Source organism: Acinonyx jubatus, chromosome X, assembly GCF_027475565.1.
Source record: "Acinonyx jubatus isolate Ajub_Pintada_27869175 chromosome X, VMU_Ajub_asm_v1.0, whole genome shotgun sequence".
Classification (NCBI taxonomy): Eukaryota; Metazoa; Chordata; class Mammalia; order Carnivora; family Felidae; genus Acinonyx; species Acinonyx jubatus.
In genome coordinates, this window is record NC_069389.1 from 105052418 (window position 1) to 105070472 (window position 18055).

The following is an 18055-nucleotide window of genomic DNA, read 5'->3' on the forward strand; positions in this document are numbered from 1 at the left end:
GGTTGCTCAGTTGGTTGAGCTCTGACTTTGGCTCAGGTCATGATCTCACGGTTCACGAGTTTGAGCCCTACATCGGGCTTGCTGCTGTCAGCACAGAGCCTGCTTCAGATCCTCTGTCCCCTTCTGTCCCCCTCTCTCTGCCTCCTCTCTCTCTCCCTCTCTCTCTCAAAAATAAAGAAACATTAAAAAAACAAAAATCACTAATTTTTTCATGCATCTGCAAAATTAATCTGGAAAGCACCCACGTATTAAAATAAAATTGTTAACATAGTTTGGGGAAAAATATCTCTAGAGTGCTCTCAAATAAGACATTGTTTTTTGTTTGTTTCTTTGTTTTTTTTTTTTAGTAAATGAGTACATTTGGTTTTCTTGACTAGTAGCTTAAGTTAAATTTACCCTGGATCCATCAGCTGAGAGGCAGAAAAAGCAGATTCTTGAATCACATCATCTAACCTATGAGTTCAGCCTCTGCCACTTGTTAAAGGTGAGACCTCAGGCCAGTTACTTATCGTTGAAGCCTCAGTTTCCCTACCTCTGAAATGGATATCATAATGCCACTGCCCTCACACCAGGTTGTTATGAGGATAAACCGATCCAGTATATGTGAAATTACTGTGTAAATATTTTACACCATATCCAGGATCAGTCAATAACCAACAACTATACTATAAGTTATTTTTAAATAGAGTAAAACCATGAGGGAATTAAACATGTATTCATTATTAGCATGCAAATAAAATTCAGTCATAAAAGGCATCTAGTTGGGTTTGACATCATTCATTAGGTCACCCTGGAATTGAGAGATGGCAAGGAGATAATATCATTCTCTTTTTAACATAAACACTTTTATTAGCATGGAGAGTTCTTCCCAGATATAGTAATCCAGTAGCATAGCAAAGTCCAACGTTTTTCACTGCCAGAAATTTAAACCAGTAATACAGGTCAATGAGAAACTTGTATTTATTGAACCAAGCAATATTTTCCATGAAATGTATCTATTTGCTTTTGTAGTAGAGAAAACAAGGTAGTCTGTGTTTTTAATCCAAAGAGAAAAACCACACGAACTTCTCACATTAAAAATGTACAGAAATGGCTCTTCTGGAGTCAAGCATGCATCAGGGTAGAGAAAACATCCAACAAGCACAACTCTCCAACACTTAGTGAAACAAACCAACCGCTACCCAAAGAAGAAACTGAAGGTATAAATTCAAATAAACAGGCTGCAGGGAGACTACACAAACCTGCTGTTGCTTTAATTGCAGACAATTCAATTCAGCAGCTGTTGGTCCAGGCACTAAGGTTCACTGTATGCTCTTCAGCGTAACCTTGAAATACTGTCACTCACTCACTTCTCCACATCATCTGCATGCTGTCCAATTAATGAGGAGCGAAATCAACTGTCAAACCACGCATCAAAACAGAACATGATCTTTTAGCTCTTAAGCACAGGAGCACAATATTTTAAGGACAATAAAGCATGAATGGGGGTGAGAATCCTTGACAATAAATGATATTTAAACTTCTCAAAACACATAGTTGTAGGAACTAAGCTTCTGTTCTGTTCAGCAGGAAACTGAAACTTTCTTAAGGTTTTTTCATTTGGAAGGATCCTTTCTGTCTAACTGTTGTGTAAGAAGCCTTTAAAACAAACATTCGCCAATACCTTATCAGTCTTCAAGTTCTTTGATATGGACCAATATGTTTCTGAAAGCTTAAGAGAATACTTAAGGAACACTTTTGGTCCAATGATATTTTACAATACAAAATGATTTGGTGCTGGCATTTTTAGCCTTGTTGTTTCCAGCACTTTTTTTTCTACCAAGAGACCAAACAACAATAATATATAATATTCATCAATCTGAGTTAAATAATGAAATAAAAATAAGTTTACCAAAACAAATGTGTTCTGGAATGCTCCCTGTTTGAAGTTTCCCTTCTCTTAACTATACCCCAAATCTAGACAACCAATTAACAAACCCAAGAGTTAATACACTCAAGAGAAACACAACATACTAAGTGTTTAAAAATTGCCTTTTGCTTCCAAAGCACTGTGTCTTCTGTGCAAACACTCTAGTCTATATCGCATACTACCAGTTGCAGACAGGAGACTTGAGAAATTCAACACAAAAAAATAGCAGAGAAGCATGCACAATTAAGGGATCAGGACTAACAATTTAACAGAAAACCCAGATTTTATATAGCAATCTGCTATAAACATTATAGCAAGGGGAAGGCATGTTTCATGCAGCTATTTTGCTTAGCTCATTAGAACCTTATTTGTCCTTCAGTACAGTTGAATTGGAGGCAAAATAAGAGAGGAGTGCACTTTAAACAAAAGGGAAATTTCAGATAAAATAAAACATACCATACCTGTATATTGTACCAGGAACATCGTGATACTCTTCAGGGAACTGTTTCACGTTGTATCCTACCGTGAGTTATTCTCCCCTTACCCTCTTCTCTCCACAAAAAGAAAAGCCAAAGCACCCCAAACCCCACTACACACTACCCCTAACCCACACCCCCAATGAGGAAAAAAAACCTAGTTACAATTCAGCTTAGATCCGATGCTTCTGTTTAGCTCAGCTCCAGCCGAGCAACTGAGCTCTAGCAACGGAGCATAGGGAGGTAGATTCTGATGCCAGTAGCACTTCCATCCACTTCACTTACACAAAAGCAGGCAGTGGAAAATCCAAGAGCCTTGAAGACAAGGGCTGGAACTGGCTTTTATGAATTGCTATTACTGCATGTGTCACCATCCATCTCCAATGACGGACACTTATAGGCTGAATTGAGAGTGGAGGGGGTGGGGAGGAGGAGGTTGGAGAGCAGGTGGAGAAGCAATTAGCAGTATGTTCATCGGAGAATTCGTTCGGGATTTCATACATCAGTGCCTAAAGAAACAGCATGCAGTTGACAAATCAGAACTTTACGATTTGCATGCCTTAGAAGAAATCTTAGCTCACAGCTCCAAACGAAATACTGCTTCCCCACACTTACAGAGCATGAAAAGTCACCCCTCTGCTTTCTCTTTCCTCTAGCTACTCTTGTTCCAGAGAAATCAACATTCAAAATGAATATTTGCTAATTTCCCCTAAAGAATTGTACTTAAAAGCCTGGAAGCAAAGGAAGTATGAGGAAATTAAATTATATTGAACATGACATCTTTTAACAAAAAGGCAGGAAGCTAATTATTTTAAGCCAACTTTTCATCCCTAACCCCATTCCCCGGGTGCAGCTTTCACACCTATAATCACTGGATCACACAACTTTTGGACATATATTAAACACTGGAAAACAACCTATGTATACCTAAAAATAGTTAAAGTCAAGATGAAAAACTAAGAGCTATATGCACAACTCTCTCCATAGACAGCCTTAATAAGGCACTTTGCCTGTAAACGCTTCAATTTTACTCATCTCCTAAACTGAAGCACATATTTTAGACCAACTTCAAGATTAATGATGAGTAGAAACAAAAAGGAGATAGTCACTTAGGAAGGAAACATGACACAACTGAAGGAATACTGCGGCTGGGTATCAGGAAACCTAGGTTCAGATTTCAGTTCTACAACTTTCTAGCTGCGTTACCTTGGACAAGTCAGTTAACTTCTCTGAGCTTAAGTTCCCTTATTTATAAGTTTGACATAACTTATATCTAAGTACCTATCCTGACTACTTCACAGGATTGCTATGAAGAGCTAATTAGATAATAGATATGAAAACCCTTTTGTAAATCATAGAGGGTTATAAAATTGTATGGGATTATTATTATTATTATTATTATTATTATTATTATTCTCCAAAACAAATCTTGCCTAAATTGCTGAAGCCAGGCGCCTCTATCACATAAGTAAAAAGAAAGACCCAATATAATTTCATGAAAATAATTCTCAATTCTTCCAATGTTAAAGTTGGAAGGAAATATTGTTTGCTCTTAAAATGCCACAGGAGGGAAATTGTCTTAAAAGAAAAAAATTTAAATCTGATACATAATACATCAAAAGTTTATTAAAGAAACTGAAGCCTCTAATTTCTTCTTTCCTTTCTGGAAAGTCAATTCAGTTGTTTTTGTATGGTCTAATATTATGTACCATCTAGAATGCAAGCTACAGGACAATGAGCATCACCTTCTGTTAAATCTTTCTTTTAACTTGGTATATCCTCATTGCCCAGGGTGTGTGGAAGGATTCAGGTTGATTAGCTAAATCTAAATCCACAAGGTAAAAATCCAAAGTCATGTTTTATGAGGCTCCAAGCTGCCTTGATACTATATATACAGTGACCAGCTGGTTTAAGCTGGGACACAATTTTAGCACATGAAGTCCTGGGGTGGCCACACCTGGGGCACTAAATGATCCAGGCAATGTTTGGGGACCTTTGGTTCAGCCAAATCCCACATGTCCTGATTTCCATCTGTATGGTGGTTACCCAAGTGTGTGTCTGTCCACATGGGCTGAATCTGAAGCAGCCAAAAAAAAAAGTGGGCGCTATAGCAGAAATATCAGATGTCAGCTCCCCCTTGGCCCCCTCTAATACCATCTGTGTTCGCAAACAAGTGTTGAGCCCACTTCCTGTGAGAAGAAAGAAAACTTTCTAATTGCCCCTTTGAATGTCATTGCCAATATTGAAAATGCCAGTAAAATATGTATCCAAAATCTATGTTAAATCAAGGGGGGAAATGGATAATATAATTCACAAAGAGTTGGGTGACTGGTAGCTAAAAGGGAGGAAGCATTAAAAGGGGAACAGGAGGGGAGGGTTGCAGGGGAGGAGAGAGGAAGCAGGAAGAGAAAGGAGGTAAGAAGAGCAAATGAATCTAAAGTGAGAAGTTTTGTTTTTTTTTTTTTTTTTAAGCAGAAAAATACTAGCTGGACTCACCCAAAACCTCACCTCCTAGAAAATACTTGCTTTTTGAGGTATTGAGAATAGCCTTTTTACCACCACAGCTGCTATCCTAGCCTTCTAAATGCATGAGTAAATAGTCAACCGCTTGAAAAAGCACTGACAGCCCTAGCACCAAAACTCACTCTCATTTGGCATGTGGAAAGTCAGGCAGGCGGGGTACAGTTCTCTAAAGGCCTCCTCACTGCAAACCTCCCCCCCACACACATACAGCCTTGACTGTGGTATGGCTGGCCACTAACAAAGGTGTCGCCCCATTTCAGGTTCAGCAAAGGAGACTTGCCTGAGATTTTTAAAACCACATTGGTAAGAAAGGAACAAAGGTTGTATTTCAGAATCAGGAGTTCTGTCTTTGGGCATTGCAACTGAACTCTTCCACATATATAAGCTTGAAATTCATATTCCACAAGTTCCTCAGAAGGGCCACTCAAAGTAAAAGGAAAAGTACAGGGAAGATGATTTTTTGTTAGCTTCCTTCCCACAGTCCAAAGATGAGGATCGCATCAAGAACATGACTGAGAGCATACATCAAAAGGCAATGAAGTAGGAGGCAGCAGTTTCAACCCAGATTAGCAAGAATGGAATTGAAAGCATCAGAGCATCCTGATAAAAACAAACACATAAACATATACACCAAGAACTGCTGCAATGTTTCCATTATCCTGATTTCAAGCTCCAGAATGTAAGCACTAACGGTTCCCTAATCCACCCAAGCTCCTTCTCAGCAGCCTCACTGTCCTTTTCAAATGAATTCCCATTGCTAACCACCTTAGTTAGATTCTAAGTATTTTTGTCAAAACAAATGCCCCTGTGGAAGATTGCAAAGAACCAAGAATGTGAATCAAACCATGAACCTAAAACAGGGAGAAACAACATTACGTTGCTAAACCTCAAACAAAAGAAGTGCTAACAGTTTGAAAGCAACAACTAGTGAGTTGACTTCAAGCAGAGAAAAAAAAGCTCTCAACTTTTCAGAATCGATCAAACTTGTACCAAACCCTTAGAGTCCAATCAGTTCACATTCCTGCAAAGCACACACATCAAGACTTGGTTTCACCTGCCTAAGAACCCACAAAGGAACCATAAAATTAACACTGGATAAGAAGTTGGGAGAACTGGATTCTCCTGGTTTTTTCTACTGTTTGACCTTGGTCAAGTCACTTATACTCATTCAATCCCAGCTTGCTTGCTTTGGAACAGCTGGGATGTGATTATCAATATCCCAGGTCTAATGGTCTATGACAATTGTGACATTTACTCTCGTGACAAAATAGAAAACATTTGTCACAATCTGGCCCTAATTTCTAGGAATCATGGAGGTGGGCCTCTGCAACTCTCCTAATGGTTTCTGTTTCTAGCTTATTTTGAAACATGCTCACATAGGAGTTAGGCAACTGTGCTTGCTTAGCCTTGGGAATAGTCAGCCTAATATTCCTCTTCAGAATATTTCTCTTCAAAAAGCATTCCAGGAGCAGTTTGTTTTCTTCAAAGGACAGCTACAGGTGAGTGGTCTGACCCCAAAAGGGAAAAAGGAAGGAAAGAAAGTCATCTAGAATATGCTGAGCACCTATTGTATGCCAGACGTGGCATGATACTTTACATTATTTTTTTTTAATTTTTTTTTCAACGTTTATTTATTTTTGGGACAGAGAGAGACAGAGCATGAACGGGGGAGGGGCAGAGAGAGAGGGAGACACAGAATCGGAAACAGGCTCCAGGCTCTGAGCCATCAGCCCAGAGCCCGACGCGGGGCTGGAACTCACGGACCGCGAGATCGTGACCTGGCTGAAGTCGGACGCTTAACCGACTGCGCCACCCAGGCGCCCCTACATTATTTTTTTTAAATTAGCTCTCACAACATAGCTATGTGCTCAATATTACTATCTTGCATTTTATATGTAAGGAAACTGAGGTTTACTGATGTTAAGTGACTTGCTTACTCTCCCTCAACTGGTAAGTGATAAAACTGGGATCTGAACTCAAGCAATCTGAATCCATTACTATACTAACACTCTAATGATTAAATTCTGAATGACTGAATTCCTTCTTAATTCAGTGATTCAACTGGGCTTGCTCAGTGAATAAATTACCTGCTGAGTCAATACAGCAAAAAAAAAAAAAGAAAAAATCCTTGCCTTTATACTGACTTGACAATTTTAAAAAATTTCATCAGACATGTGGTTAAGACCACTGGGCTCTGGAGTAAGAAAAACCTCAGTTGCTAGAATTCTGGCTTATAAGTCTCAAGTTTTCTCATCTGGCAAATGGGAAAAGAAGTAGTACCTGCCTGGCTGAGTGGTTGTAAAGCATTAATGATGTGATAGCAGCTAGCACAGTGTTTGACATAAAATTGTTCAATAAACGTATATTAGAGCTATCCTCAGACTCATAAGCAACAGAGAAAGAAACGAAAGGTTATAAAGAAAAAGAAAAACAGGATTCATTGAACTCAAGTGCTCCTTGGCCTGTAGAACAGATTTAGTGTGAATCAAGTTTTCAGTGGCCCACCCATACCCTCTAAGCTGCATCTTGTAGATTAGCATATTCATGAGGCTCCATGAATATACTAATTGGCAGTGCCTAAGTAGTAGTAAGGAGACTTGTCATGTGGTCTGCTGAGCAGCAATTGTCTCCAGTTCCCTAGAACCTATCCTTCTAAATAGAGGGTTGGAAAGTAGCAGATAGAAGTACTGCTGGAAGTACCAAGTGGGCTAAGGCCCTTTTCTTCCCCTAATTCTTCAAGCCCTAGCTTCTCTCTCTCCCATTCCCTTGTGGCCCACTTCTCATATACTCCCGTCCGCCCTTGGTTTATTCTAGTTTTACTGTGATTCTTTTCATGGCTCTAGCTCTGTGTCTGTTCATGAGCAACCAGTGGTATTTATGGAATGTGTGTCTGGCACTGCACTAGGTAAGGTAGAGGGACATCTAAAAGTTAATTGAAGAGACATGTGTTCCATGGCCAAATAGATCTAAGATATACAGGTAGACTGGAGTTTTGGCAATACAGTAAATGCAGCTAAAACAAGATGATTTGGTTGATTTCAGAGCACAAAGTAGTTTGTTCATCCAGTCAATGACATACATACTGAAGAATTTAGAAAAAAATGCACAGTTGTTTGCAACTTTACTTGAAATGCATAAAAAGTTGTATAAATGGAGAGATGGGTGATAAAGGAAATAGAACAAAGTGTTAATTATAGAATCTAAATGGTGTGCATAGGGGGTATTTACTGTACAATTCTTTCACATTTTCTGTATATTTAAATTTTTTCATCATAAAAGGGTGAGGATAAAGGAGAGGGGTAAAGGGTATAGCTTTTTCAACTTCAAATATTTCAGAACAAAATATCATATTTATATAAAGAAGCATAAATGAAATCAGGCAAAACGTTAAAAAATTGGTGAATCTGAGTGGATGGCAGATGACAGTCCTATATGATTTGTGAAATTTTTCTCTAGTTAAAATGATTTTAAAATAGAAAGTTAAAGGATAGTTTGTTGAACACTGGCCCCTTTTACCTAATGTCTCATTTGCCATTTTTAGTAGAATGGATATTGGGTCAATAATAGTAGAGAAATTGGAAAGAATGAAGGTGGGGGGCAATAATCAACCGACAGATCTACCTTGGGTGCCTACTATATGCAAGACGCACTATGCTAGGCATTCTGGGGGATTCAGAGACAAAAAACATAGTCCCTGTCCTGAGACTCACAGTGCAGGTGAGGGAATGCCAAAGCAGCGTCTGAAAGGGTAGCTGGCTAGAGCAGAGAAATTCTGTTAAGAGAAGTATGAAGACTGGCAAGGTAGATTGGGGCCAGACTACGGAAAGTAGTGAAGGCCACGCTAAGGAGTTTGGACTTCATCCTATGGATAATGGGAAACAATTTACAGTATCTGAGGCAGGGAAAGAACATGCTCTAAAACACATTGGCTACATAGTAATAATCTGTTTGAGCACGGTACCTTCAACACATATTTGTTTTCTATTCATATACTTCTGACCCTTCTATTTCCCATATCTGGATGTGGCCTTTAGGGATTTTCAACATTCTGGATGCTACCCATTTTTTTTTAACAGCCACTTTGTCATCTTTTCAGCCTCTGTTCCTTTCCCTCCCCCAGCTCCCGAGGGGAGCTGCCCAGCTCTCAGCTTAGCCCTGCTGACTCAGTAAGCAATAAATAAGCCTCATATAGTTTTTTAAACTAAGTTGCTAAGCTTTGAATCTCTGCTTTCCTTCATGGCAATCAAGCCCCAATCACTACTGAGATCATTGATTTGAGTTGGAAAAATGAATATTCAGCTAAGCAACATGTGAAGGAGTACAGGAAGGTATGTCGTATGTGTAGAAGGAAACTGTTGTTCAAAGTGATTTTTGGATACTGAAAGAAAACCTAGTGGAGATGGTATTGCTGAATAGCAGCAAGTGATTAGGGTAAGACCTCTCAAAGACTGCCAAACTATAAGGTGGACTTTGTCTCTAGTTTTTCCCCCCCTATAAAGCCAATCTTCCAATCCAATCATGCGATTCCCAGATTTAAAACTCTGAGCTGGCTCCCCCCTGCCTATAAAGGCCAAGCTCCTTAGCAGGCAGACTTTCCTCACCAACCGGACACAGACCTGTCTCCAGATTCTTATCCTGTCCCCCTCACCCAACTCCCAGTGGTTCACACACAGTATCTTACCTTTTCCTAAAGTATCCATTCTCACACATGTGACTGCTTCACATGTGTCGGTGGTCCCTTTGCTTGGAACCCTTGCCCACCACATCTTTTTCCACCTTGTTTCTAGGCAATACCCACTCATCCTTGGTGATTCAGAACAGGTAGACTCTGGTCTGTGACTTCTCCACCTCCAGCAATAATTCTTCCCTCCATCATGTTTCCAGGGTATTTCTTATCTAGAGTAATATACTATTCCCACTGTAATATAATTATTGATTTAGGTGTCTATCTCCCCCCACTTAACTGTGAGTTCCTTAAGGGTAGGCAGGGACTACTTCTAGTTCATCACTGTACTCCTAGCACTTACCATAGGGTTTGGTCCTGTGTATGTGCTCAAATGTCTATTGAATAAATGAGCTTGAATATCAAGTGCTCCTTGAATTCAAACTCAGCATCTCTTGAAAGGTAAAAATTAGAATATTGTGTGACCAAAGTAATCCCAGTGAAGTATGTCTGAGAACTTGACTGCAGAAGTGGTAGGAGGACAGGTTATGGGGTCTTCCTGTGGGACCTTTCTACCCCAGGAAACTCTTACTGGCAGCTGTTGCTGGCTAAAAACAAGGGCAGCTGGAGCGGACAGGAAGGGCCCTTAGTGGGGATTTCCCCATCGTTACCTTTCATAATTCAGCACTGAAGGAAAGTTGTTTATATAACATTCTCCACACAGTGTTTTGATTCTTCTGAATTACAGCCAAACTTTCATTTGTGCTCTGCCTACAGATACATTTGGACCAGACTTGTTAATGGATAGTCACTGAAAGTTCCCCAGTTCACATTCTCACCTGTCATTATTATGCCAAGGAACAATATTTTGTGGGTAAGGAACCACTGAAAAACTGATAGCCAAAAAGGGGGCCGAGCAGAGCTAATAAAAATGATCTTTTATTTTTCTCCTAGATTGCTAATATATTTCCTAGCACCTCCCATCCTGCACTGGTTTATATTATGTATCAGTAAAGGCAAAAAAAAGAAAATGAAGACTTTGGCAAAACTTGACGCCTGTAGGCACGAGAAAGAGGAAGCAACACTGAGGCTTGGAGTATAAATCTTTAGACATATGATCCATTGCCACTTCTGCAAAGTAAACATTTCAGCTGTTTTTAAACAAATGGCAAAAGCAATTAGCCCCTTCTGTAGACTAAACTGAGGTGTATGCGGAATTAAAAAAAACTTAGTCTGTTTTGATCTTCAAAAATGTCAAACTGGTAAACATTTCACTTTTTTGTTGTACATATAAATCTATGAGCCAAGCCGAGCTTGAGGAAGATTTAAGAGACATAAAATTTGTCTGAGGTGTCTGCCAAATCTCTGCAGCAGAGAGAAACCCTGGAGAAGCTGACATAGTCATAACTCTCAAAACATCACTAGCAGGCTTGTGCAGGGCTAGACGTACAGAAAGTCACTGTTCCTTCTCTCAAACTGTTTGTAAACAGAGAAGTAGATCATTTGCTTATCAGCTATCTGGTAGCTTATTTTTGCCCATATGTCCCACAGAGGAAAGAGAAAAAAAAAGAGTAAGTCTCTACTGGTACATATCCCAACCTTCAGCTGCGTAGATTTTCACTTATATGACAAGCCTGCTTGTTAAAATCTTCTCTTTCATTTCCTCTTGCACACTCATTCTTGTATGTACACGAGATCAATCTCTGTCTCTGTCTCTCTGTCTGGAAGGCATTACAAGAAGGTATTTATATGTATCCAGGACAGTGTCTAACAGAGTGCTTTGCACATAATAAGCCCACAATTCGGCAAATGAATTGAAACTCTATCTGTAATTTCTATGTTCAACTTATTTGTTCATGGAACAAGAGAATTATAGATTCTTTTTCTTGAAGTATTTAACAGTGACAATTCCTTACAAAGTAAAGTCATTTTATTCAAATGATTTGTGCTTAGGACTTCTGTCCTTTAAAAGCATCCATTTTTGCAAATGGGAATTATTTGTAAGGCAAATGAAGGAAAGTCCACGCTGCAGGATCCTGAATGACAATATGAACACTAATATATTTTGTAGAGAAAATCAGATATCCCATATTCACCTGATTGTATGTCGTTATGGTAATCCACCACATATGTCTAAAATCACTTAACAATGCAGGAATATAGTGCATGCATGGGCTGCATTCTGTAAATAGGATTAACAGTTGGATTCAACCAAGGTCTTCCCTGGGGAGAGATTGCTGGAAAATACATCTACATGACATTTAAAAAAATAAATTAACCAATGACATTGGCTCCCATGAGACACATTGTTTCTTGTACATTCAATTCTATCACAGTTTTCTGTAGCTCTCTACTGACATCCCCATCCCTAAAGACATAGAATTTCAAAACAGAAAGAAAAACAGAGCAATCGGAGCTCTTCTGTCTGTCCTGCATGAAGTGTTATGTACACAAAGAAAAGAGCTCTGTACATTAGCACAATGTGAACTGTGACATGGTGAGATCATGTCAGTCTGGACTGTTCTTGTTATGCCGTGGTCACATATAACTTGCCCAAGGGAATGAACAAAGTCTGTGTGGATGCTAAGATTGGCAGGGGCTGCAGAAAAACAAATACAGCTGTGTTATACAGCAGGGGGGGATTTAATTTTTCCTTTGAAAAATGTTATTTATCATGATGATTTTTCTTCCCACTTTTATGTATTTAACTAATTTTCCTCATCTGTAAAATAGGGATAACTACTGTATTTAGTATTTTTACTATGAGAATGAAATGAAATCCTGGTACAGAATAGTTAACCCATACAATATGCATCAACATCTGGCTAGCATTAAGTAAACACCTATTATATGCCAGGTACTGGCCTAAGACACCAAGAAAAAGTAAACCATAGGAGGAAAAAGTGACACTGGAGAGAAAAGCAGGGAGCTGATTTTCAAAAGTTTTATAAGCTAGTCTAAGAAGTTTGGATTTTATCTCGAGGACAATGGGCAGAGCTGGATAGCTTCAGATTTGTGATTTAGAAAAATCATTCTGTCAGAACTGGTGGAAAATGGATTGGAAGGAAAGCAGGCTGGAGACAGTAGTAATCCAGTCTAGAAGGGGTGTGTGTGGGGGGGGGTGGGTGGGTGGGTGTGGGTGTGTTGCAGGGTGTGCTGGGGAGCGGTGTACCCCAAACTAAGGCAATAATAATAGGACACATGCGGAAAACATGTTTTTAAGTAAAACTCTATTACACATGATTAAAAAAATATGCAAAAGGTTAAAAATAGGACTCATGTTATCTTACCATTTATAGCAAACCTCTGTTGAATTTTTTTCTGTGTTTAACATTATAGGATAATGATTTCCTATGTATGCACACATAGGGTGTGTGTGTGTGTGTGTGTGCCCATGTACATGTGTATGCGTTTAAACTGGGATTTGTCAGCTTTATAACGAGAATTTTCTCTTAATATATCATAGACAACTTTCAACATAATTAAATATTTTTTAGTAACATCCACTTACATGGCTACTTAGTATAGTAATCTATGCTACAGATACACGATAATTGATTTAATCAAAATCTCTAGTATTACGGACATTTAAAATGCTATTTTCCTTCTTTACCCTGGGATAGACATCCTGAGAAATAAAATTTTGGAAACACCACATTTATTTCCTTAGCATAGAGCCTTAGAAGTTGAAGTGGTAGGTTGAAAGCTATGTCCAATTTTGATATTTTTAATCCACATTGATAATTTCTCTCCAGAAGGGCTGTATCAAATTACAGTCCCACTAGCAGTATCTGTAAGTAGGAGACCCATTTGAGAGTGATTTCAAGGATGGAGTCAACTGGATTGTAGGTGGAAATGAGGGACGGATCCTTGGCAGAGTATTGGGACGGCAGCAATGTGAACTGTGTCAAGAGGAGCAAAGCAATGAGCAGGCCTACGGAACAGGTGTCTGGGTGGATAAATGATGAGAAAGAAAAAGGTAAGGTGACCATAGGAGAGTCGGGGTGGGGGGGAGTTTAAACGAAAAGAAAAGAAGCCTCCAGAGAAGTTCTGCATTCAGGTGACTTTAATTTACTGCTTTATTTAGCCAAAGTAGCTAATGTAGCAAACAGCTAATCTTTTTGTAACATTTGGCATTCTGGTACCAAAGTTCTGAGTTATATTCATGTTTATGCATGTTTTTCATCCAATAACCATTTGTTAGGTGTCTACCACATGCCAAGTGCTGTCCTGGATGCTATGGGTGTGGATATGAATGAGACCTGGCCACTGCCCTCAAGGAGCTCATAGTCTTGGGGAGAGACAGACACATCCACAGACTGATACACTAGTGTGGTACAGCCTAGGACAGAGGTAAGTGCAGGGTTCTATGTAAGCCATGAGCCTAACACTGTTTTGTGTATGCTTGTATATGTTTGTGTGTGGTGGGGGAGGGCGGGGAGAGCTGCAGGAAAGGCTTCGAAGAGGTGTTGATATTTGAGCTGAGTCTTGAAGGAGGAGTTCCTCAGATGAGTAAGGGTCACAGATCATACTCATATTCCTTACCAGTGCTTTGGAAATTTGTGCCACTGGTGTTAAGGACACTCAGTAAGGCAGTGAGGATGCTTGTGCGTAATCCAAACCCATTTGTGAAAACAGCCTCCACTGTTACCTTAATGCATATATATACATGGCCCGATTTGAGCAACAATATGCTCATCTTAGAATTAAAGGATAACAGGCGAGTGACATATAGACTTTTAAAAAATAACTCTGTGACACTGATAGAATAATAATATTCCCGTCAGCCAAGTCCAACTAATTCTACTTCCTAAATGGCTCTCATATCTGTTGCCTCTTCTCATATGTGGCTACCTTGGGTCCTCATCATCTCTAGCTTCCTAACTGGTCATGGCCCACTCCAGTACATTCTAAGGTAAAAACCTCATCATGGTGCTTGTCTTCTAAAATATATTAATGTTTTTTATTGTCTACTATCAGTACTTCCCAAGTTTGAGTCATTTGAGTATTATCATAGTCACACATCATGGGTACTACTATTTACTTAACATTTGTCTTTAAATCAACTTTAAACTTGTTCACTTTATATTTTTCCTAAGCCATTTCCTATGTCACCTTACATTTAAAGACGTAGTTCAGCTTTACCTTTTATGAGACACATTAGAATATATAATTACTGAAATTTAAAATGTTTGTGGGAGTACAACATAACCACCAGTGGTAGATGCTCTACAGTTTGAAAAACAATAGCCTATGGAAGCACATCCAAATTTCTTAGCATTGAATTCAAGGAACTTCACAAATCAGACCCAATCTATCTTTCCGGACTCTTTTACCATTATACCTTCATTTCCCCCAAACAATCTATACCCTAGTCATGCTGAATTCCAAAATATTGAAGGGACATGCTCTGCTTTTATACAGCCCAATGTCTTTCACAGACTTGTCTCTCTAATCTGGAATGCCTCCCCTCTACTGTTCTCTACCTGGTGAACTCATTATCCTTCAAGACCTGTCATGTCACCTCCTCACAGAAGGCTTCTCCCTGATTCTCCCTTACAGTTAGTCACTGCTTCCTTTATTCTTCTGATAGCACTTTGTACTTCTTAGTGTTATATTACACGCTACATTATCTCAGAATTATGGGCATATATCTCCCCAGCTACACCCAGGAAAAGCTCTCATACTCTGTTGCATCCTGAATAATCCCTGTGAGCAAAGGTCAAGGAGGAGACCTAGTGATCTAGGAAGTCACTTAAAATAAAAGCTATAATAAAATAAAACCTAAAGGACTATCTAGGCCCAAATAGCTTACATGTAAGGCACGTTTTTTAAAGAGAATCACCTGATTCAGAAATAGCCATATAGTTTTGGCAGACACAATTAGCTACAGCTGCAATAACAGTGAAGCTAATTCAGTTTTGGCAGCCACTTTACAGCATACACATACTGACATAGAGACTAAAAGTGAATCATTTGGGTTTCTGCCAGGATGATCAATTACACCTGACAATAATCTTTCCTTACCACAAACAGAAAGTTAAGAAGAAAATTGAACAGTGGGACTAACAAACCATGGTGGAGAGAGCATGGGCTCTGGAGTCAGAAATCTATATACCAAAATCCCAGCTCAACTCCTTACAATCTATGTGACTTTGGGTAGGTTAAACAACCTTCTTTGAGTTTTAGTTTTCTCTTCTAGAAAAATGGGGAAAACAGTACCTACTTCATAAGACTCTTAAGATAATGCAACAAAGTGCTTATGATAGCACCTGGAACATTATATGGGCTCAATAAATAGGAGTCATTATTGTCACCCAATGAAATGACTACAAATCAGATAATATGATGCATAAGGAGAGCAAATACATTTCTTAATAAATTTGTCACCAGGCTTTAAAATGACAACTATAGAAGTGTAGCTAAGAATAGCCACAAACAGAACAGTCTGTAAGGTAAAGATCTTCTTGGGTTTAAATTAAACTCACACCTGGAACATACCACCACACTTCTTTGTGTTCTCCAAGAAATGATCTCAAATCAGGTTCCCCTAGGATGAAAAAAACAAAAATCACCCAATCTTAATTTTTTGTGTTTAGTTTTATTTGATACAGAATAATATCCAAATTATGTGGATGCTTTAAAGTGTCCTGTTATTATGACCCCAATCTCTTTCATGACACATTTTTATTGCAGTCAGGCAAACCCACCCTTCATAAAAATGCTCCCTCTTCTATATACCCTCCTCAGATTCCAACGCCAGTTCCAGAAAGCACATTCTCCCTCCTCTTTGCCCATTTCAAATCCCATTTACTCCTTTGGAGCCAAAATTAAAATTCAAGTCCTCCAGAAAGCATACCCGGATTGGTCTGGAAGATGACAATTTCAAAACTACAGCATTTCCAGGGTTAGGCTTGACCTTCCTTACATATCAACCCCCAAGCCCATCAGTATTAGAAACTTTTTGCATGCGTTTGTAATAATAAAATAATTAATACAGTCTGTTTCGCACAGTCTACTTTATTCCACAGTCTGTGTGCCCCCTAAATCTTTTTCAACCTTAGTGCTGTCATGAGTCGTGTTAGAAACCTCGATAGCGCTTGGTTTTTTAAATCGGTCTAACTTGCCTTTGACTCTCACCAGAACACTGCACTGAACTTTAAGGAGAAACCCTTTCCACTCCAAAGATCTGGTCAGGGCAGGGGCGGGTGGTTGGAATGGCCAATAAAGAGATGGCGACGATCTTTATATCACCAGCAAGGAAGCAAAAAGTGAAATTTGGACAAAAAGTCACGCCCTGAGCGTGCGAGGAATTCCCACACCCCCAGAGAAAATTGGGGAGTGTGTACGTCAGAAAGGGTGTGTGCCCAAATCTAAAATGTAAATTGAGGGAAGCGAGGAAAGAGATGATCCAACTCCTCCAAGTAGTAAGGGGAGTCCAGACACCGCCTAGGGAAGACCCTGGTTAAGAAACCTAACTTCAGATCTCGGAGGGGGCACAGGACGGGAGCGAGGATACACGATAGCGTCCTGGGGCATTAAAGACTGCAGACTAGGTGGAGAAATAGAGAGCGCGCGCTCCCGAGGTTCCAAGCTCCAGGAAACGGGCGCGGAGGGCTCAGCAGCCCACCCCCGACTCCCAGGCCCGACACCCCCTCCCCGGCAGAGGCGGAGCTGGGCGGAGTCAGGCGCCGAAGACAACGGCCCGGAAGCACCCTCCTCCCTAGGCCCCTCGGTCCCACACTCCCCAACCACAGCCGCTCGGGCTTTCTGCCTCTCTGACCTCCAGCTCCCCGGCTACCGAAGGGGCTACTCCTTATACTGCCGCGGAAAATCGGGCCGGCGTGACAGCTTCTGAGAGCATAGTGCCCTCGCCGCGCCCCACACCACGCAACTGTCTTCTGAACTCCCAGCCTCTCGCTAGCCGGCTTGGACCCGACACTCGGGCCCAGGGCTGGACTCTCACCCACACCGCGGCCGCTGAAGCATTTCTTATTGGTTACTGGTCACCAGGGAAGCAGGAGGCCCAAGCCCTTGTCCTCATGGGAAATGTAGTTTCAGGTCGCTGGAGGCTGTCTTCCTGGGGTATCCAATATTGGCATTGGCGGAGAGACTCAGGTGAAGGCAGGGGATTGTGGGAGATGAAGTCGAGGCACTTCTTTCGGTATACCCACAGTTTCTCCATCCAGTCCGATCGTCCCCTGAGTTCAGATGGAGCAGGGTATTCTGGGTGTTGTAGTTTGCGGTGTACTCTCCTACAGAATCTACCTTCTTGGGGTATGGGGTTGTGCTTGTGGGATTAGATGAAGGTTCTAGATTTATTTTACCTTTTGGTTAAGCTCTTAGCGTTTGGGGGGGGGCACTTTATATCATGATTTAAAATTCTTATTGACTTTTGATTGAATGACTTTTAAAAAATATTATGTTCCGATAAGCTTACAATTGTAACTGGTCCTTTAAAACTGTCAAAGTATGTTCTATGTG

The 18055-nt window shown here is 40.1% G+C and overlaps 1 protein-coding gene across 9 annotated transcripts in view; it reads right to left on the reverse strand.

The window, feature by feature from the left end:
- Positions 1–17561, reverse strand: part of ENOX2 (ecto-NOX disulfide-thiol exchanger 2) — a 256913-nt gene extending 239352 nt beyond the window's left edge. For 3 of the 9 annotated variants that reach the window (XM_053201693.1, XM_053201691.1, XM_027054207.2), the window contains exons 1-2: positions 17355–17429; positions 16062–16121 (exon numbers count right to left, since the gene is read on the reverse strand). The gene's annotated coding sequence lies outside the window, so the exon portion shown is untranslated. Of the gene's footprint in view, positions 1–16061; positions 16122–17354 lie in introns of those variants that run through there. The other 6 variants (XM_053201692.1, XM_027054214.2, XM_027054209.2 and 3 more) reach the window with 5 other exon arrangements.
- Positions 17562–18055: the final 494 nt, after the last annotated feature.